Here is a 23,030-nt window from a genome sequence, read left to right as displayed (position 1 = left end):
TTCATTAATGGAGGGACTTCTATTTCTGATCAATATGAAATAACAGGAACCAAAACTATGTTCCCACCAGAAATAACTAAAACAAACAAAATGCCACTCAAAATATTGGATATTAGGAAAAAATATTTATCCTTCTTTCCCTTCATTGAAGCCCCTGGCAACTGTTTTTTGTTGTTTTTTTTTTTTTTTTTTACTGTTTTTATAGTTTTGCCTTTTCAAGGATGTCGTACAGTTGGGATCATATAGTATGTGGCCTTTTCAAACTGCCTTCTTTCACTTAGCAATATGCTGTTAAGTTTCCTCCATGTCTTTTCATGGCTTGATAGCAAATTTCTTTTTAACACTGATTAATATTCCACAGTATGGGTGTAATACAGTTTGTTTATCTATTTACCTCTTTAAAGACACCTTGGTTGCTCCCAATTTTGGACAATTGTGAATAAAGCTGCTATAAACATTCATGTGCGGGTTTTTGTGTGGATATGTTTTCAACTCATTTGGGTAAATATCAAGAAGTGCAATTGCAGGATCATATGGTAAGAGTATGTTTAGTTTTGTAAGAAACTGCCAGACTGTCTTCCAAAGTATCTGTATCATTTTGTATTCCCACCAGAAGTGAAGGAGAATTTCTTTTGCTCCACAGCCTCATCAGTATTTGATGTTTCCAGTGTCTTGGATTTTAGCCATTCTAATAGGTGTGCAGTGGTATCTCATTGTTGTTTTAATTTGCAATTCCTTAATGATGTATGATGTTGAGCATCTCTTCATATGCTTATTTGCCATCTGTATATTATCCTTGGTGAGGTGTCCGGAATTTTTGCCAATTTATTAATTGGGTTGTTGATTTTCTTACTGTTGAGTTTTAAGATTTCTTTGTATGTTTTAGATAACAGTCCTTTATCAGATACTTTTTTTGAAAATATTTTCTCCCAGTCTGTGGCTTGTCTTTTCATTCTCTTGACAGCATCTTTTGCAGAGTAGAGTTTTTAATTTTAATGAAGTCCAATTTACCCATTTTGTCTTTCATGGATTGTGCCTTTGATGGTGTATCAAACCCAAGTTTATCTAAATTTCCTCCTACATTTCTTCTAGAAATTTTATAGTTTTGTGTTTTACATTTAGACCTATGATCGATTTTGAGTTAACTTTTGCAAAAGGCATGAGGTCTGTGTCTAGATGCATTTTTTGGCATGTAGATGTCCAGTTGTTCCAGCACCACTTGTTGAGAAGACTATCATTTCTCCATTCAATTGTCTTTATTTCTTTGTCAAAGATCAGATGACTATAATTTTGAGTGTTTATTTCTGGGCTTTCTATTCTGTTCCATTTGTCTATTCTTTTGCCTAAACCACACTGTCTTGATTACTGTAGCTTTATGGTAAGTCTTTTTTTTTTTTTTTTTTTTTTTTCGGTGAGGAAGATCACCCCTGAGCTAACAACCATGCTAATCCTCCTCTTTTTGCTGAGGCAGACTGGCCCTGGGCTAACATCTGTGCCCATCTTCCTCCACTTTATGTGCGACGCCACCACAGCATGGCTGACAAGCGGTGCATCAGTGTGTGCCCAGGATCCGAACCCGGGCCGCCAGCAGCGGAGCACACGCACTTAACCGCTACACCACAGGGCCGGCCCTATGGTAAGTCTTGAAGTCAGGTTGTGTCAGTTCTTCAACTCTGTTCCTCTCCTTCAATATTGTTACCTATTCCAGGTACGGCTGAAGTTTTCCACAGTTTGATTAAAACTATAAACCCACTGCTCCAAGGAGCTCAACAAACCCCAAAATTAAGAGAAAACAACACCAATGACATCATAGTCAAACTTCTTAAAACTAATGAAAAGGAAAAGAAAAATCTTAAAAAGCAGCCACAGGAAAAAAACACACAGAGGACCAAAGATAAGGATGACAGAAGATTTCACATCTGAAACAATGTAAGTTGGAAGCCACATTGGAGCAACATCTTTCAAGTACCGAAAAAAAAGTCAACCTAGAGTTCTTTACCAATGAAAAAATATTACAAAAACAAAGGTGAAATAGACTTTTTCAGATGTACAAAGCTAAAAGATTCATCACCAACATACCTGCACTTCAAGAAATTTGTTAATGATTCTAAATAAATTTTGTTTTATAATCACATATATTTCAAAAATTGGAGTCTTTATTTGTCAAGCAGGTGTTGTGTCTGCAGACATTACTTGTTAAGGATTTGAATCCCATGACCCTTTGTACCAAAGGTTGTCATGGTCCTGTGACTCACAGACTGAAAATCATTGTTTTAGGATATAAACTTCATGAGAAATGAATATCTAATCCAACATCAGGGGGCAGATAGATTAATCAGGATAAATGCTGGGCTATAATAATATCCAAAAATATAGTGGCTCAAACAATAATGAATTTTATTTCCTTCTTACAAAACAATCCATGCAGGACGACCAGGGTAGTACAGCAGATCAGGTGGTCAGGAATCCAGGCTCCTTGCAATCCCCAAATTATTGTCCCCACTTGCATGGCCAAAGGTGATCCAACCAGTGGGAAAGCGGGAAGGCGAAGGTGTGTTTCTTTCGAGGGCATGATCCAAAAGTTACATGCATGTCTTCTAGTCACATCCTTTTGGCCAGAAACTAGTCACATGGTCACACCTTGCAGCAAAGGAAGCTAGTCTTTGGCTGGGCAACAATGTGCTCAGCTGAAATTTATATTACTGTAGAAAAAAGGGGGAATAAATATTGGGAAATGATTAACAGTGTCTGCTAAAGCAAGTTAGTGATGGAGTTAAAAGTAGAAAGGGAAAAGTGCCTCTGATTAGGAGTTAGGAACATGGGTTACAGCCTTCATTCAGCCTCTTAAGCCATGATTAAACCAAATGTTTGGCCCACGCTTCACCTGAATTACCTTTACTGTCTGTACCTGAGTTCTTAGCGATTCTTCTAAACTGTCCCTCTGCACAGAGAGAGAGATACCAGAGACCTAGGGAGTTCCATCCTGATCTTCCAGTTAAGTTCTCTTCTTTACTGGACAATTACCCTTTGAGGGGTCATTAGCCCTATGTCTGCCAAGACCAGGGCATATGAACTCTGGACTAAGGTTTACCCAAACTCCAGCACAGTTCCTGGCCAGAAGCAGGATTATACTAGACAGCTCATGACAGACAAAATTCTCCACCTGCAGTGAGTAAGATGTCCCTTTTTGCTGCTATCACCAGCATTTTTCTTGCAGAAATTTCAGTGGATGATACTGGGGGTGGAGGGGTGGGGAGCTTATACAGAAATCTAAGCTGGTGTGGCAATGAAAATAATTACCTTTCTCCTTAGTGTAAAATAAGCCTCCTCTCTTCATTGTAGCCTTAATTTTGTGGGAAAGGAAGTTAATTTTAATTAACAAAAGATAATGCTATTAATTAAACATTTGTTCTATTTTCACATGTGCACAGAAATTTGCTTAAAGATATAACTAATATTGCTAAGAGTGTAACAGAAACTTTGTTTTACTATGTAGAGAGCACAACTGATCACCAGAATTAAACCAAGATTGGTGAAGATATTTAGTCCATGTTCTTGGGCACATTACATCTAATTCTAGTTCTAGTTTAAGTAATACACAATATAGGAAATAAATGATTTTATTTTTGCCAATAAAATTTAGCTTAACCTTTCTTTAAACTTCTGTCACTAATAAAAATCAGACAATAAATTTAATAATAATTTTTAAAATAGTTTTTCAAAGTTTATTCTTATAGACTATCTAATTTTAATCTCCCAGCAACTCTGAAGGAAAAGTGATTTTTTTTCTTACTAATGAGCTGAGCTTTGGAGAGATTTATATGTACAAGTCTTATTAAATACATTAATAATAATAATAGCTTAAGCTCTATCTTAGCATATTATACTAGGACAGGTACCATGAGTACGGATGATGCTGTCAAAGATGAGTCAGAAAATAAAAGGATCTCAGAGCTGTAGGAAACTATAAATAAATATCTGTCTGGATGAATGGTAGAGCACTCATTTGCATTGTGGTGCCCAATCACCAAGAGGAAGAAGGCGATTCTGCCTCACTTGCTCATGTTAGCTGAGAGCATAAGGAGCATTCAGAACATTAAAAATATATATTAAAAATATATATCAACAGTCCACTAAAATGTATTTTATTGTATGTAGGTAAATTGTTTGTATATGAATGTCAATATATACACTTATATGTATGTATTTATGTGTTGAGAGACACATATCTCTCCAGGCCTGAGCAATCACTAATCTATTTTCTGTCTCTATAGATTTCCCATCCTACACTTTCATAAAAATGGAATTATATAATATATGGACTTATGTGGCAGGCTTCTTCCACTTAGCATAATGTTTTCAAGGTTCATCCAAGTTTCAGCATGTCTCAGTACTTCATTCCTTTTCATGGCTCAATGACAGTCTATTATATGGATATACCACATTTTGTTTATTCATTCATCCACTGATGGACAGTTGGATTGTTTCCACCTTTTGCCTATTTTGAATAATGCTGCTATGGACATTTGTGTGTAAGCTTTTGTGTGGACATAGGTTTTCATATCTCTTGGATATATATGTAGGAGTACAACGGCTTTGTTATATGGTAATTATATTTAATCATTTGAGGAACTGCCAGACCATTTTCCAAAGCGGCTGCATCCTCTTCCAAAGTGGCCTACATTCCCACAGCAATGCAAGAAGGTTCCTATTTCTCCACATCCTCGCCTGAATTTACTTTTAAGCAACATTGCTTTGCTAAGAATGGTAGAATAGAAAGAGAAGAAGGCAACACCCTGATGAGCTAGTGGAGGTCACACCAGCTCTCGACTGCCTACTTTCCAATTTCATTAATGTGAGAGAAAATAAACCTTTACCTCATTTAATCCACTGCTTTTCTGGGTCTCTGTTAATGGCAGCCTAACACAATTCCTAACTCATGTGGTCCTATTAGCACATCTTGAACCTGGGAAGTCCTCAAGAAAAAAAAATTGTTGAATGAATATGTACGGATTTTTTCTGTTTTAAAGTTTCCTTGTCATTTTCTTACACTCTGGAAAATGCACATTATTTCTTTCTTAATTTCAGATTCCATCATTCAATAGCCAATCTTTTCTTAGAAACTGTTTCAGTTTCTCACTAGCACCTTCCGGGTGCTCTGTAAGACTGAAACAACAACTTGATATCCAGAAACAAATGGAAGTGTGTAGATGGAGCAATTTTTAAAATAGGAAGGAAAAGCACTCATTGTGGCAATGTAGAATGAGCATAAGTTTATTATTTCCTTCCTCAAATGTTATCCTAAATGTTAGGACAACATTAATAGCGATGAAAAGCCATTTAAAGCTTTATCTTAAACTCTCTGGGAGACCAAGGAATTTCAGCGCCATGTTAACTGGATAGTGCTTGTATCACATATCTGTTCACTTTTAGACACTGTCTTGGAAGCCACTTTTAGCCTCCACGATGGGTCATTAGACTCACAGCCTGGGTTTTCACCTTGGCCTTTGGAAAAGTAAAAGGAAATCTGAGTAATTAGTTACATAAATCAGCTTCCTTGCTCATTTCCCCCAACGCTTGTGTTCACTTTCCTGCATTTTGAGAGGATATTTTGAACACACAAGCAACTTGCAACTTGCCATTCCCATGGCTCTTGTAACAAATGTAAATATCTGCCACAAAGCCAGCCTTTGATAAATAGGTTTTCTATTCGTTTTCTTTTTTTTTATTTAGTTGTTTTTAATTAAATTTTGTTTTAATTTTATTTATTTATTTTTTCCCCCAAAGCCCCAGTAGATAGTTGTATGTCATAGCTGCACATCCTTCTAGTTGCTGTATGTGGGACACGGCCTCAGCACGGCCGGGGAAGCAGTGCGTCGGTGCGCGCCTGGGATCCGAACCCCGGCCGCCAGCAGCGGAGCGCGCGCACTTAATCGCTAAGCCACAGGGCCGGCCCTCTATTCATTTTCATGTAACTAGTAAATCATGACTGGTGGAAAGGAGAACATTATAGAGTCAGGAAATTTTGTGATGTATTTCTCTCTCAATGCTTCAATCAACTGATTGATACATTCAGCCAACATTTATTGAGTACCTACTGTGTTAGAAATAGCACTTCATTCTGTTAGAAAATCATTATCTCTTTTTCTTTTTAACTCCTGATAACAGGTTTTTACACATAAGTTAATGGTTTTTGGAATCAAATATTTTAAAACAAAATATCTTAATTGTGTTTCTTTTGCGAAGAAGACTTTCTCATTTCAAACGGTTTTGTTTTTTGCTTTTTTCCCTCTTACAAATAGCAAAATCATTTGGCTGTGTTGTTAACAAGTTAGTTTGCATGCTTCTTATAAAAGTCTATTATATAGAAGCAACATTTTTCTCTCCCAAAGTTTCTCCTGAATCTCAGCTTTTTGACAATTTGCTATGTTGTAGACCATATTCATTCATTATGTGTTTACAAACATTTATTAAGGACTTGATGTTTACTCAGCGCTATATTTTGTGCCATACTGGGACAAGTTCAAATCTATCTATGACAAAACAGAATCCCCAAAGAATAATGTCAAAGTTAAAGGTTACATAAATTTCTGGAGCTGTATCATCTTATTAGCTTTCTATTAAAATGTCAGCATCTTCTATACTTTTTCTCTACCCATCTTGGCCAGGCACCTTTCAATCTTGAGATTAAACTAAATCGCTTGGTTCAGACAACCCTGGATTCAAACCCCTGCTCAATACCCTGTTAGCTGAATGCCTTTATGGCACTCTGGGCAGCATCTTCACCTGTAAAAAAGAGATAATAACTTTACCTACAGTACCGGGTTGCTGTAAGGATTAAATGTAGAGCATACAGCATGTCTGGTACATAGCAAGCAGCCCATTCATGTTAGCTGTGGATTTCAGATTTGTCTGCATCGTTACTCAATAACCATTTTTCACTCCACTGTGTTAAATTGTTTCAACCACTGACTATTCAATGAACTTATTTATAAATACATAACATAACCAGGAATTGAGTCATGGCACACTGGGATTGCTTTTAGCATAGATAATTTTAGGAAGCACCTATTCCAACACTTTTTCTTCCCGTGATCACTGCAGGGTACCCTAGAAACAGGGGTTTGGTTCTTTCCTGGTGACAGAAGATTAAATTACCATAAGCGTCAACAACAAGTATAAAAGATACATCAATATATGGGAATGAAATATATACATAGCCTTTTTCCTTTAAGCCCCAACTTGATTTCCAGCTACAGGCCTCTGTAACTTTTCTTGGCATGGAAGTCATGAAGTCTCCTGTCCCCTAAAGCCACAGAAATTTATAGTGGAAGCAAGCAGCACGCACTACGTACAGCACAGAGGGAACCTGGGGCGTTCGCTGCGGCTCCCACCTGTCGGCCAGGTCATTGTGACGCAAATGCTATGGACACGTGGAACACCTGCGGGAGAGCAGGGCGGGGTCACCCTGGGCGGCAGATGCGAGCGGGGGGATACCCCAGGAGATGGGGGTCCAGGAAAGACCCCAGGGAGTAGAGAGAGAGACTCACTCCCCCCATCTCAGGCCCGCCCCAAACAAGGTGAGGCCATGGCCCCCTTCCTCCTCCGGGTCCCGGGGTCCCGCCGGGCGTCTCCAGAGGGGAGGGTGGGGAGGGAAGGCGGCTGTGGCGCCCCGGCCGCGGGCGCTCGCGGAGAGGCGAGGGCGCCCGCTCCCCCCGGCCGCTGCGCTGCGCTGCGGCGCGCACAGGCTCCGCCGGCTGCTATTCCGGCTGGCGGCGGCCGCCGCAGGAAGGGCCGGTTCCTGTGCTCCCCCGCCCCCTTGCCTCGCCTTCTGCTGACGCTGACGTCGGATGAGGGAGCTGGAGGGACGCTCCGACCGCGGCCGGGAGGCTCCTGGGGGCCGGGGCTCCGAGGTACCTGCCCTCCGGGGCCGGGGCGGGGGCGCGCCGGGCGGGCTGCAGGCTGCAGCGGGAGACGCCCGGCAGCCAGGGCGGTCGGGGGCGCCGGCCTGGGGCTGCCAACTCTGCCCTCCGCGGGCGGCGGGGGACAGGCGGGTAGCCGCCTCCTGCCGCTGATCGGGAACCGCGACAGCCCCGTCCCCTCCCCCGCCTCCTCCCTGGGGCCTGGGAAGGTCTGGAGGATGCGCGCGCCCTGAGGGCGTGCGTCAGCCCCGGGGGAGCGGGAGGGAAGCGTGCCCGGCTCTGGCCGCATCTCCAGCCCCAGCGCCCCCACGCACGCCACCCCACCGCACCCACTCTGTGCCTCGCCTTCCCAGCGGCTCCGGCCCCGGGACCACGAGGTCCCTTCTAGGCAGGGACTTGCGTCCAGGGCTGACTTGTTCACAAGTTCACCTGCCGAGGCGCCTGGTGTTTGCTGTTTCTCTTCTCCCCGTTGCCCATCTTGGCGGAGGTGGCAGGGAGCATATGGGTACCTCTTCAAAACCACTAGTGCCAAGAGGCCTGAGCTTGGTCTCCCGCGCACACCTGCTCACCACCCTCGGACCCGACTGGAGCACGAGTCCCTAAGCAGGCCAGGTGCCTGCAAAGCCTGGTGCGCCCGTTTCCTTTGGGTGCTCTGACTCCGCCTTTCCTGCCCTGGGGCTGTTGCAGCTCCTGCTTCCTTTAGAAACGAACATATCCTGTTATGATGTCTGCCTTTGCCGAGAGCGGCTCCCCATTAACCTTTCCCGCTGTCTTTTTACTTGGAGTGCCCCCAAGGCCCCTCAGCTTCTCTTTGGGGGTCTTAAAAGTACTGCGCCCTTTCACTGGCGAAAGGCATTAACTGCCTGGTTGGAGAGAGTTATAGTTTAGAAAGAGGATCAGATTCTCTTCTGTTTGGATAGAATAAAAAATCGGCATGAGAAAGGGTGCTGGGTGGCAGCCTTAGTAATTGAGATCTGGTAACTTTATAAAAATTATCAGGGCCTGGAAAATATATCACCAGCTGGTTTGAGAATGATATTGAATGTAGGACGACAGGCACATAAGGCATTGGCCATTAAGGTCCTATAAATTATGACTCATTGCAAACATGTTCTTGTCCAAACATTTCAGTAAAGTATCCAGAAAAATCTCAAATTGGTTTCTGCGGACCTTTAGTTTAGATTTTCTGAGATCTGAACTGTTCTGGGGGTTGGGGAGCGAAATAGCAAAGGCTTATTAGTTTGAAATCAAGGCTCCAGGCTCAGTTTCCTACCTCCTGTTTAAAACACACACACATTCTAAAAATACTTTTAAGTGGGTTTTGAAACCAGTTTCTTTTTAGGCTTCAGTCTTTATTTTTGAAACATCATGTGTAGAGAATACCATAGGGGCAAAATCAGTTTATAATCCTTAACAGTCCAAATATCACTGTTTGGTTTTCGACTGCCATGTATATATTTAATTGCAGGGAGATGGTGCTTTCTAATTGTGTCTTTTTGCATTAGATAGGTAAATAGTTGTAGTTATTAAAGATGAATCTTTAGAAAACAACAGAGTACGAGAGACCTGAGGTTAAAGAAACTGACTGTGGATACTCCACCCATGGGTCATTAAATGCTCAAGATACTGGATGGTAGATACCTGGGCAGTTTATTTTACAGCTGTCTTTCCCCAGTTGGGTACACTTGAGTGTCTATCTGACCTTTCTCTGGGCATCTTTATTGCCATGCATTTCTTTCCATGTCAACTTTATGAGAAATACCGAAAATTTTGTTACTCAAAAGAAAACCTTCAAAATTGCTGCATTTTTAATGTATTTAACTAAACAGTATGTTTTTTCAGGTACAGGCAGTTTTATCAGAGGCAGGGAGGTGTGGCAACTGTGAAATGACACGGTAGGGTAAACTGTGTTGTGTAAACTTGAAGGTTACGGAAACCTCGTACAGGAGAAGGTGAGGACGTTGATGAACCACAAGGATCAGGAAGCGTTTTTCCTCTTTATTGGTTGAGCTCCTGAGCTAGAAGCCTGCGAGTAGGTGGCAACATTTAGGATCAGTACATTGATCACTTTTTATTCCATCTGCATTGTCAGATTTATGGGAACCATGGATAAGAATGCTGTCTGCATGCTTTTGTCCAGGAGGCAACACAGATCACTAATTAATTAACCTTATCCACATGCTCATCCCCATCAAGAATCTGCCTCAGCAGAGTCTTCAACTCAATGACTGGTACAGGAGAAACTTGTTTTCCCCAATTTATTTCCTAAGCTGTCATTTTCTGTCCCACAATCATGTTTAGCCCCCTGGAGGATGTGCGGAGGGCATACAGGCTTTAGATCCCAGTAGAGTGGGATTGGAACCCCAGCTGCAACATCTAACTAGCCATGTGACCTTTAGCAAGTTACTTATGTTCTCTACGTCATCATTTCCTTATCTATAGAGCAAGAATATCCACCTTGTGGGGTTGTGGCAGGGATTAGAGATAATATTTATAAAATGCTTTGCACAGTAAATAGGACTTAATAGTAGCAGTAAATTATTCTTGCACATGTTAAACATATGTGCTGTCGGTATCTGAAAAGGATGCTACTACTTTTCCCCTGTGATAGGGAATGTGTTCCCATTTGATTTTGAGTAGTTCAAGAGATTTTGACCCAATACTGAGAGCTTGGGTTTTCTGGAATACTCCTTGAAGTTGGGGAATGCAGTCTGTAGTCCTGAACAAAGCAAAGCTAATTTGTTCCAGTGGGGCTAGATCTTCCAAACCCCTGCCACTCAAATGTGATCCGTAGACCAGCAACACTTGCTTCCCCTGGGGGCTTGTTAGACATGTGGAATCTCAACCCGCTCTTATGACCCCCAGACCCACTGAATTCCAATCTGCGTCTTAACAAGATCCCCAAGTGATTCATGTGTACATTAATGTTTTGAGAAGCATTGTTCTAACCTGGTATTTATCAAACTTTTGTGTACAATAAAATCATTCGGGGGCTTATTAGGTGTGGATTCCCAGCCTGGCTTCTCCCGTCTGCTGTTAACACTCAGGTGGCACTGATGCCTGGGGTCCTTCCACGGCTCTTTGAGAAACACTGCACCACACTCTATCCAGCGTAGTGCTCTAAGATGGGCCTCTGCCTTCCTCCTTAACAAAGCACTTTGGCAAACATGATCTTTGGTATTCAACCCCCTTTGAGGGAAGTAAATATTATAATCCCTATATATCTGATAAGAAAATTAAGACTACAGGCATGATTTGCCCTGGATGATGGATAAGGTGGAACTGCCTTGAACCTCTATAAGTCCTCATTGACCATGCTTTCACTACTCTAGCATCCAAATTAATGCTCTGTGTGTGTGTGTGTGTGTGTGTGTGTGTAATTTCAAATACTAATGAATCTCTCCAGGACAGGGATGACTATACATGATAGGGCATTTTATACATGCTTTTAAAACAGAGCCTTCCTTCTATATGACTGTAGACCTGTTAATTAGGATAACTGATTTTGAGCTTCATCCATAAAATGAGGATGATGGCTACTTGACAATGTTGTCAGCATAAGCATAACATGCACAAAGCATACATCTCAGTGTTTGAGAAGTGGTTGTTCCTCAACTAATAGTAACTGTCCCAAGGTACACCTAGTGAGGGAGCATGAGTTCATGAAAAAATAAGAAAATGACATTGCTCATGATGAGAAGTCTCTTCTGCTAAGCCAGATGACTTCTCTTACCAGGGCTTTGACCAAATCAGAAAAGTGGGGTTGTTACTCAGTATTCAGCAAGCATTTGTTGTGTATATGCCGTGTGCCATGCCCTGTGGTAGTACTGGGAATCCCAAGACAAGACCCAAACCCTACCCTGCTCTGGAGGAGCCTACAGCCTAGTAAGGGAGATAGAGGAGTCAGCTGGCAATCACATTTCAGTGAAAGCAGGGACGGGACGAAGCTCATGACAGAGGCACCTGACCCAGGCAGGAGAGAGAGTAGAGAAAACCTGAGAAGATTCATGGAGGAGGTGACCCTTGAGTTGAGCCCAAAGGACCAACAGGAATTTGGCAGGTGAAAAAGCATTGGGAGTGGAGAGGGTGAGTTCCCAACACAGTATCCAGGTATACAAAGGGAGAGAATACTGGCAAATAGTCCTCATGTCTGGAGCCCAGTGTGCATGTGTGTCTCTTATTAGCCGAGTGACCTTGGGCAAGTTAGATCATCTATGAGTTGAGAAGATTAAATGTATTAATCAGGAAAGCACAGTACTAATTTCAATTATGTGCTGGGTAGTCATGGAGGTGGTGGAGGTATTAGTAGAAAATAGGGGACTGATATTAAAAAGTCATTAGAATTAGAGGAAATTGAAGAGGTCAGTTTTAGAGTATGTTTAACAGATAATACATAGAATTAAAAGAGGGTGACTGAAAAAGACGACTGAATGCAATACAGTACTGTGGGGCGGGAAACAGGTATATGTGTTCAGTGATGGGCCGTCAAATATATAGATAACGGTATATCGTTAACCCTGAGAGTCTAGATTTGAGAGTGGGAAGATCTCTCATTCTAAGTGGCGAGAGTATTTGTAGAGCAGTGACTGTAAGGTATTACAGCTACTTTCCCAGAGCACACATTAAAATTCATTCCATTACTTACCATCATCATGATCTCTCACACCCACTTCTCTGTTCCCAGAATAGGGCATGGACAGCAATGTCTAAAGCCTAATGGTACTTAAGGGAAATCATCTGAGGTAGTACATCCTAAGCCAGAGACCGAGGAGCTAATTGTGATAAATGATGCCCCTTCTTATTGGTAGGAACCCTGATAGCCACCAGGAGTCCAACAGCAAGGTTTTGTTGTGCACGATAACAAAGGGTGGTAATGGATTTGGGACTAAAACAGCACCTGAGCCTGTGATTGGGAGGGATTGTTTTTATGGAAATGGAACCCATTATCCAGTACTCCCACTCTTTCATGTGAGAGTAGAGTGGAACGGTTAAAAGCAGGAGCCCAGGAGTCAAAAGCAGGCCTGAATTTACTAGTTGTTGACTTTGGGCAGATTAATTCCCCTTTCTAAGGTTTTTTTCTCACTTGTAAAATGGGGTGATACCCCCTTCATGGTGATGTTGTGGAGATGAGATAATGGTGTTAAGTGCTTCACACATGTAAAGTGCTCAGTAAATGGTAGCACATAATTATTGCCCTCTGTCCAGCACATATTTACTGAAGGTGTACTGTTTCAGATACTGTGTTTGGTGTGATGAGGCAAAGGTGAACCAATTAGGGTCCCTGCCCTCAAGGAACTTACAGTCTAGTGCAAGAGACGCAGATGTAATTAGCTCATTGCAGGAGAGTAATAGGAGTACCATTACATGCAGGGTACCACCAGCATGGGGCAGTTAATTCTTCAGTGGGGTGGACAGGAGTGGGAGGCCCCCCAGGGGTGGTGGGGCGAGAGGGTGGATGTTGGGTTGGAGAAGGCTTCACTGAGGAGGTGACATTTGAGGAGAGTCTTGAAGTAAGGTTTAAGTTGGCCGATTGGACAAAGAAGGGGAGGGCATTTCAAGTGGAAGGACACTTTGCAAAGCCCTGAAGTGGCACAGTGTATTCAGGAAAGCTCCAGCATTCTGAAATGACCAGAAGGAATAGTTCTGTGTGAGGTATAATAAAATTTTTTGGAAAAGGGGCCAGAATGTGAAGGAGCTTGGGTTTTTTGCTAAGAAGTTTGGAATTGCTCTAATGGCAAGAAAATGCAGTTAAAGCATTTTAAGTAGGAGAGTGGTATGTTTAGATTTGCATGTTATAGTTCAGACCATGGTGTAAAAGATTCGAGTGGGCAGATTCAGGGATAGTGTTGCCTCTGAAGGCATAGACTGAGTCTTGGATGTGAATATAGAAAGGAGAAGATGTATTTAATAGCTTTTTAGGAGGTAGACTGGAGAGAACTTGGAGACTGGCTGCAAAAGATGAAAGAGAAGTTTCTAACTTGGGACATTCAGTGGATTTCATGCTGTTATTAACATTGGGACCACAGGAGGAAGAACATTTAGGGGTGGAGATGGAGAGAGATTAGTTTCAGATGTGCTGAATTTGAAGTGCCTATGGTACATCCAGGTGAAGATTACAGTAGGGAGATGGAAATTTAAACACCTCTCCAGAGCACCAGATCCACATTTCCATCTCCCTGCTGTCATCTCTAGAGAAGTGTTCAATTTTGGAAGTCATTGACATACAGCTGTTGGTTGAAGTCTGGGGAGTAGATTAAATCACCTAGAGACAGCAAGTAAAGAGTAATAGAAGACAACCAAGGTTAGAACCTTATAGATCACTGATATTTGAGATGTGGGCACAGAGGAAGAGGAGCTAACAGAGAAGATTGAAAAGATAACAAAAGTGTAGAGAGTATTTCATGAGAAATCAAGGAAGGGGAGCTTAGTCAAAGGTCGAGTAAGATGAGGATTTGGGTTGGGCTCATGGTGAAAATCTTTCTCGGGTGTGGTGGAGAAAGGAACCAGACTGTGTGAGCTTAGAAGAACTCTGTGAAGAGAAGGAAGAGATTGGTAACTGAAGGAAGAAAGAGCTTGAAGAATATGGGTTGAGGGCAGAAAGGAAACTTAACTTGAAAGAGAAAGGATAATAGATGGACTAAGGTGGGAAAGGGCAAGGGGGTGAGACCCATCCCTTCTGGAGAGAAAGAAGGGAACAGCATTGGTTTAGTCATGGTGCTGGATAGTTCCAAAGACATGAGCAGTGTCGTGCATGAGGAGTGGAAACTATGAGAGAAGGTGGCCAGTGCAATGCCAAGGGCCATGATTCCCTACAGTGCGTGAGGAGGGAGACTGGTCATCATCCCCGTGGGGAGCTTTCTTCCACCTGCTGCTCCCTGAAGGCCAGGAGTTGAGTGTCCTTGTATCCAGTGCTCTTTCCTCAGTGTTGCCATAGGCAGCATGGGCATCATTGTAAAGTAGGGAAACTTTGCATTGGTGCCAAACCACTCCCCTCTTTCTGCTTCCTGCTTCTCTCTTCTCTACACTCCTGACCTGGAGCTCTGTAGCCTTTGGGCTACTTCCCGGTTATTCTACCTGCCCTACGAGGTACATGCCCAATGGCCCTGTCTTTCCTGACCCCCATCAGAATAACCAGTCTGGTGCCTTGTTCACTCTGGGTGTTACTATCTGGGCTATTTAATCCCATAAGCCTCTCCCCTAAGAAAATAGAGAGAATCTGGAAAAGGGTTCATTTTATTAGTTCTCAGATAACACCAACTAGATAACCCAGTATAGGCAAGGGTGGCTCTGTCAGTTGGGGTACGTGAAAATACAGAGCTTTCTCTGTCTGCTTCCCTTTGCTGCTCCCTTTTATTTTAAGGTCCTCTTCTTACTCCTCCCTTCCCTGTCTGGGCTGCCTTCATCCCTTGCTCTTAAGCCAGCCCAAACTCAAACATGGTTTAGCGGCCACAACTTTACCAAGGAAGTCCTTGAATACATGCCATTTCCTGAGAAAGGAGCTGTGGTAGTTTATAGGACTTGTGCACAGCATAGATGTTTCAGAACACATATTGGTGTCTGTGTATTTCAGCAATTTAATACTAATGAAAAGGGCTTACTCTGTGCCTTGGAAAATTTTCCTCAGTCCTGGGCCTCAGTTGCCTCCTCTGTGAAAAGAGGAGTTTGGACTAAATGATCTATAAATTCCCTCCTAGCTCTGAGTGATCCTATCGAGGCATAAGAAATTACTTGATCATCTCTTTAAGATGCTTTAAATTATGAATTTAATGTTAGAGAAAGAGAACCTTGTAAACAGTAGTGTCTCCCTAATTATTCTGATTGCTGACATGATGCTTATGTGTAATGTCATAGAGTTGTGGTTGCTACAGTCACACACTTTGTCTTCCTTCACACTTGTAATATGATTAACCATTCATATATTTCTAGTATTTGTATATGAATTATATATATTTCATTTATGAATATATGCATACATTTTATATTTGTAGGTATATATTTATATATGTGTATATATGTTTATGTGTATATAGAGAGAGCCTGTCCTTATCTTTTCACTTTTGATGATCTCATAGTAGTTCATCCACTTCAGTTAATCATTCCCATGAATCTGATTTAAAACAAATAGTACATTTTGCACATAGATTTGGATCTTTTTAAAGCAACTTATTATGAAAATGTGGAGTGCAACCATTTTGTAGGTCATTTAAAAAGACTATATATACATGTATATATATACACATATATAGTCTTTGTATAGATATATATATATGTATGAGATTTTATTTTTGTAATTATATTCCTAATAGGATAATTATCAGAGTCTGGGGAGAAAGAACTGTTTAAAGATGTTTGTATCTGTACAGAATATTGGTGACCTGAGTTATGGAATTAATTTTTAGCTCTTTGCTGCTTTGCTTAATGCCTTAGACCAGGGCTGTCCAATACAAATATAACGGCAGCCACGTGTGTAATTTAAAACTTTCTAGTAGGCACATGTGAAAAACTAAAAAGAAACAGGTGAAATTAGATAATATATTTTATTTAACCCAATATATCCAAAATATTATTTCAATAAAAAATATAAAAGTACATGTAACAAATATAAATATAAAATATAATTAAATATAACAGAATATGTAAATATATATTTATATATAATACATACTATAGCAATATAGTTATATAAAATTTAAATATATACAAATATATCAATATAAAATAGATATAATTTTTATAAACATAAAATATAAATAAATACAAAATATAGATTTATTAATGAGACATTTTACTTTTGGGGGGGTGTACTAAGTCTTCAAAATTCAGGATGTATTTTACGTTTAAAGCATATCTGAACTCAGACTAGCCATATTTCAAGTTGCTCAATAACCGCATGTGGCTAGTGGCTGCTGTATTGGACAACGCAGTCTTAGATGCTAAAGTTAACTTATCTCAGATTATTCTTCCATGAAAAATTTTATCCCAATTATAAAATGCAGTTTTGAAAAATAATTTAAGGAAAACATTTATTGCTATCATTTAATAATGTTCTGTGCTGGCAATTGAAGGGCATAGTATTTCTTTTACAGAAGGTGATTGAAACCTTTGTCTGACTAGTGTTCCTTCATTCTTCATCTTTTGAGGTTAAGCTTTTACAGAAAAACCCACCATACGTACCAGAGATTAAAATCCATATGCTGAATTTGAATTGACATTTGAAATCTGCATAAACCAACCTAAATAGAATCAAAGGTGAATATAATTTATACAGCAAGGGTTTTTATTTTTTTTTTTTTAAAGATTTTATTTATTTATTTTTTCCCCCAAAGCCCCAGCAGATAGTTGTATGTCATAGCTGCACATCCTTCTAGTTGCTGTATGTGGGACGTGGCCCCAGCATGGCCGGAGAAGCGGTGCGTCGGTGCACGCCCGGGATCCGAGAAGCGGTGCGTCGGTGCACGCCCGGGATCCGAACCCGGGCCACCAGCAGCGGAGCGCGTGCACTTAACCGCTAAGCCACCGGGCTGGCCCCAGCAAGGGTTTTTTAAATTAATCTTTTCTTTAGCAAAGACAACTAATTGTTCTTTTTCTGTTTCCAGTCTTCTAATCCACTTTATATTATTATTTTTTTTTAACTTTTTGTTTATTGCAGTAACATTGGTTTATAACATTGTATAAATTTCAGGCATACATCATTATACTTCTATTTCTGCATAGATTACATCATGTTCACCACCCAAATACTAATTACAACCCATCACCACACACATGTGCCGAATTATCCCTTTCACCCTCCTCCCTCCCCACTTCCCCTCTGGTAACCACCAATCCAATCTCTGTCTCTATGTGTTTGTTTATTGTTGTTACACTTTAGATTATTTGATCTTGTAGATTTCTTTGAGGTTTGTTGTTTTCAAATGCCAGCCTCTTTGTGATTGCTGCCATGATTTTCATTGTAGCACAAAATTCACCCTTGTTCATCCTTTGCCACAAGCAGGGCTTTAAGCGAGAGAAAGAAGAGTAAGACCTAGACCACACCCTCCGTGAGCAGTTTGAGTTTGCTGGTTTATTTTGTTTTTAGTTTGTTTTGTGGGGACGTAATATTTTTGACTAATATTGATGTTGAGAATGAAAGCCTTTTAGAGAATATCTTGGCTATTCTAAATTTCTTAGAATATGAGATGTGGGGCCGGCCCAGACGCGTAGCAGTTAAGTTCGCACTCTCTGCTTCGGCCACCCGGGGTTCGCAGGATCGGATCCTGGGTGCACACCGATGCACCGCTCGTCAAGCCATGCTGTAGTGACATCCTATCTATAAAATAGAGGAAAACTGGCATAGATGTTAGCTTAGGGACCATCTTCCTCAAGCAAAAAGAGGAAGACTGGCAACAGATGTTAGCTCAGGGCCAATCTTCCTCACCAAAAAAAAAAAAAAGAATATGAGAATATGAGATGGTATGTTTGATATTTTCCTTTGAGAAACATCTCTTGGAATAGAGGAGGAGACTGAAGAGAACACCAGGTTGCTAATTGGCGATTAGTGTTTCAATCTCAGCATTCCTCCTTGGGAACTTGCTCTTTAACCTGATCTTAGACAAGTCTTCTCCATTTTTAGGACCCCAATTTCCTTGTCTTTAAAAAAGAAAGATATGTTCATTATCTCTAAGCTTTCTCTTAGATATAAATGTCTCTAAAAGTAATTAAAATGAGCTTTACAGTTTTTGTGACTGAGAGTGTCCTAGATGTCAGCTAGCCTAGTCTGCTGTTTACAGGTGAGCAGAGTGAGGTCAGATGATGGGTGAAGTGACTTAGAGGAGGCACAAGTTTGTAGCGTGGTCGTGGGTTTACTGGCTTTTATATTGAGCAGCATATTGGGAGACAAGTTATAATGACATTAAAAATATTTATTTTAGGAGTGTGATTTTAATAGGTTTAGGAGGCATTAAGCTTAATTAATGCATGTATAAAATACCTGAGCTATTTTCAAATGTGAATGAAATGATCATTTAAAAATATCCTAAGACCCCAATTTATGAACAGAAAATGCAAATTTTAACAGTGACTTACATTGTAGGACTTAAAAGAAAACTTATCCGTCTTTTAGCTGCCTTGACTAAGGTTAGAGTTCTGTTTTCCCGTGTAAGATTTGCTGACTCACAAAATTAAAGCATGACTCACAAAATTAAAGCACGATCCTGCTTCACTTTTGCTTGTGAATTTACGAAATGTCAAAAATCATTTGTTAAGAGACACAAAACTGGAAACAGAATCCATTTAAAGTTATATGGAATGCTCAAGTAATCATAACCTTATCAAAACCTGAAAGGAAAAGCTGCATGATACCTGAGAGAGAGAAAAAACATCCATAAAAGCTAGTTAAAACCATATTACAGACAGTCCCCGACTTATGGTGATTTGACTGAGGATTTTTCTACTTTACGATGGTGTGAAAGCAGTACGCATTCAGTAGAAACCATACTTTGAATTTTAAATTTTTATATTTTCCTAGGCTAGCGATATGCAGTACAGTACATGCTCTCTTGTGATGCCGGGCAGTGGCAGCGAGCTGCAGCTCCCAGTCGGCCAGGCAATCACGAGGGTAAACAACCGATACACTTACAACCATTCTGTACCCATGCAACCATTCTGTTGTTCACCTTCAGTACAGTATTCAGTAAATTCCATGAGATATTCTGTACTTTATTATAAAATAGGCTTTATGTTAGGTGATTTTGCCCAACTGTAGGCTAATGTGAGTGTTCTGAGCATGTTTAAGGTAGGCTAGGCTAAGCTATGATGTCTGGTAGGTGTAGTAAATGCATTTTCGACTACGATATTTTCAACTTACAGTGGGTTTATAGGGACATAACCCCATCATAAGTCGAGGAAAATCTGTACTATAATTATAGTTTAGCTTTTGAAAGGATGGAACACTAATCCAACTTCGCACCCTCCATAGAGATTTCTCTTTCAAACTATGTGTGAACTTGATTTGATGAATCAAGATTTTAAAAATAATAATAAATATAGTTAATTATGCCTGGAGGAATGGTTTCAGTTTTTTCCTCGTTTCTACTGAGACTGTTTTAATATTTATACTTAGAACACACTTCCTTCTCTTCATGGGAAATTATAAAAATCATTATTGACATAAGAGAAAGTGACTAGAGATAAACCTCTGGAAAAAAAGATGAAAAATACTTTGAGCAAAAAAAGTGTACAAACATTAAATTATTTTTGAACTCGCTACCTAGAACCTCTGACAGATTTGTATTTCTTCTGTTCATTAGGCAAGCCATCAGGAGCCCTCACGGAAGCCCTGGCTCTGAAGCTCGCTGGCTTTGTTCTCTCAGGCCCATTAGTCACCTCTCTGGATCACAGGTCCCTATTTTAAAAGGAAGGGGCTTCATTCAGTTATTTCTCAACTCTCTCTAGGCTCTAAATTATATGAGATACGTTAGTTCTGAGATTGCACCAGAGAAATAAACCAAAGACAAAACAAAATACTGAGAACTGGTAATATTTCTAGATGAAGTTAATGTCTGAAATAACGGGATGATGGAACTAGCAGAAAATTATATAAATTAGTATCATGCAGTTGAAAGCTAAATCCAGGAGACATGCCACAGGCTGCCAACATTTGTTCTGGATAGTCACAGACGAACTCTCTAGCAAAGACAGGGTATAGAAGATGCTCACCGAATGGGAAATAAATAGCGTTGAGTGTGTACCCTCCAGTGGCTACAGAATATATCTACATGCTGAAAGTGACAAAAGGTGGCCCCTATGTCTCCTCAGTCACATCTCTTCTTTCTCTAAGTTATAGAAATGCACAACTGCTTGTGGTTGGTTGCTTGCACACACCATGCACTTATACTGTGGAAGAATTTGTTCATTGCTTTCCCTCTGCCTGGAATTATACTACCGCACCCACACGCACTCCTACCTTTCGCCTGGCCAGCCACTGCTGATTCTTAGAAACTCAGCCCAGAGGCCGTGTAGGAAGCCAGCTGTGCCTTCTCCTCTCTGTTCCTCTAACCTTCGGCACCTTCCTCGGTCATGGCACTCATTCCACATCACAGGCAACACTTGGCATTCCCTGCCTTTAGATTCTCCTTTTCAGTTATACACAAATAGCCCCAAAAGTCGGTAGCATGTAGTGATGTGTAATTTTACTGAGGTTTAATTTTAAAGAATTATTCTGTATTTCATCAAATATAAGAAACCATTCCTTGTGAGATCTTTTATCATTTTATGTTCCCAGAAGAAAGAAAAAGGACTGCCAAACAGTTGGCAAGGTATTAATGGTAGGACACATCTCAGCTTCAGGAATGTTGAAATGGGAACAGATTTGCACCTATTCAGTGACATGTGGTGTCATGAAGCTGGTGTGTGGGAATGAGTGATTTTACTATGGGATGATTCAAACATAGTGCTTTGTACCCACGTCTCTGTAAGACTCTGTTCTGTCCTCTTGAAAAGTATCTTTCTTATGGGGGAAAAGTGGCCCACTTCTCAAGGAAAGCTAAATGCTGGTGTGCACAACAGAACTGAAGAGTTCTAAGATAGTGACAATTTTTAGTTAGAAAATAGAAATTTTGAATAAATTAGGGAGGAAAATGATAAATTTGGCAGTGGCTCAAATCTGCAATTCAAGAGAACCTGCCGTATGTGCAGTACGGGTATAGGGAAAAGGCATTCTGGACTCGGTTTCAGCTAGTACACTCCAACGAATAGAAAAACTGCTTGCTGCGGGAAGGGAAAAACATCTACCACTAAAGTTGGAAAGATAAATAATTAGAGACATGAAACTGCACAAGAAGCATGACATGCTTAGGAAATGTGATTCAAGAGGAAGCTTAATGAAATATGCTCGTGGGTTGAGAGTACTGATATGGTGAAATATAACTACTGATCTTACCTTTACTCTGAGTAATGGTTGGCTCAGGAATTTTAGATTCTTTGCATAATTCAAATGTAATCGGATGTGCCATCATGATGTTAACTGCATAAGCTCATAGAAAAGAGTTCTGGGCCAGAACAAATGTTCAGTGCAGCTGAAGCCAGCCTAAATGGAATGAAAATACTTCCCATCTTATATTTCCAAGGAGGAGAATCGGGTATCAGGATTGAAGGCATCCAAGGACAGGCTGACTCCTCTTCTTTCTAGCAGTGCATCAAACTTTGTTTAAACCAGGCTTGCTTTAGCATTCTGTAAACCTTGAGGTATTTGGAAAAAACTTTTGCTTATGTATTGGCCATCCAGTGTGTTCAAAATGGCTTTTCAATGGCTATAGGGAATAAAAACAAGTGGGACAGTTGTAGTCTGTCCGCATGAGTGGGTAAAATTGAAGACTCAACATAGCAAGCATGTGAGAAAAGCATAGAGGAAAAAGGAGCATAATTATTGCACAGAAGCTCAGTACAAAATCTGAACAAAGTATCCCTCCTCCCTGTTCTCCCAATTCTCCACACAGGGCAAGATGGTCTTTCAGCCACATGGGTGTGGCTGAGAATGGCTGTGGTTTTAATGCTTGGCCCCAGAGCATGAGATGAATGTATTGCAACCCCATCAAGGTGCAGCCTGGGAAAGTCTAAGAGGATTAGGTGGATAGGTGGGTAGTCTTAATGTCACCTAAGAAGAGGGTGCTGACCTCAGTTCATGTCCACCTCTGACCAGGGAGACATCTTTCCTCTTTATTTCTTGTCTTAGACAGAGCCTGCTCCTCACTAACTAATCCCCCCACCCTCAGGGTTGTTACAGCAAAATTAGGAACTCACTTTTCATTGATCTATTAACTCTTGGGCCCCTACTTATTTGAGTAGGTCTTAGTATTATCGGCTCATCTGCTTCATCTTCCTTGGGGAGACAGAGTTTAGGGAAACACACGCATTCATGTGGTCAAGTCATGCTGAATTGAACAATATCGGTGCTTTCATTTTTCTTATCCTGGCGCTCACCGTCCACAAGCGACTTGATACCTGCTCTTCTTGCTTATTTCCCAAGGTAAGGTGGCCACGAGCAGAACTCGAGGAAGTTGTCTCTGTGCCACTAAAAAGCTTGAGACACGATACCATTCATTTTGGGCTTATTTCATAAGTGCCTTGTGG

The 23,030-nt window shown here is 40.9% G+C and overlaps 1 protein-coding gene across 7 annotated transcripts in view; it reads left to right on the top strand.

The window, feature by feature from the left end:
• The first annotated feature begins 7,496 nt into the window (after positions 1-7,496).
• The window catches only part of ICA1 (islet cell autoantigen 1), a 140,648-nt gene continuing 125,114 nt past the window's right edge, over positions 7,497-23,030 (top strand). For 2 of the 7 annotated variants that reach the window (XM_087424896.1, XM_014788205.2), the window contains exon 1: positions 7,507-7,580. The gene's annotated coding sequence lies outside the window, so the exon portion shown is untranslated. Of the gene's footprint in view, positions 7,581-7,849; positions 7,914-23,030 lie in introns of those variants that run through there. The other 5 variants (XM_087425208.1, XM_087425020.1, XM_004431387.3 and 2 more) reach the window with 5 other exon arrangements.

This window comes from Ceratotherium simum, chromosome 1 (assembly GCF_057802395.1).
Source record: "Ceratotherium simum simum isolate JZ-2026a chromosome 1, ASM5780239v1, whole genome shotgun sequence".
Taxonomy (NCBI): domain Eukaryota; kingdom Metazoa; phylum Chordata; class Mammalia; order Perissodactyla; family Rhinocerotidae; genus Ceratotherium; species Ceratotherium simum.
The sequence above is the reverse complement of the archived record's forward strand: the minus strand, read 5'-3'. Positions and strand labels throughout refer to the sequence as shown.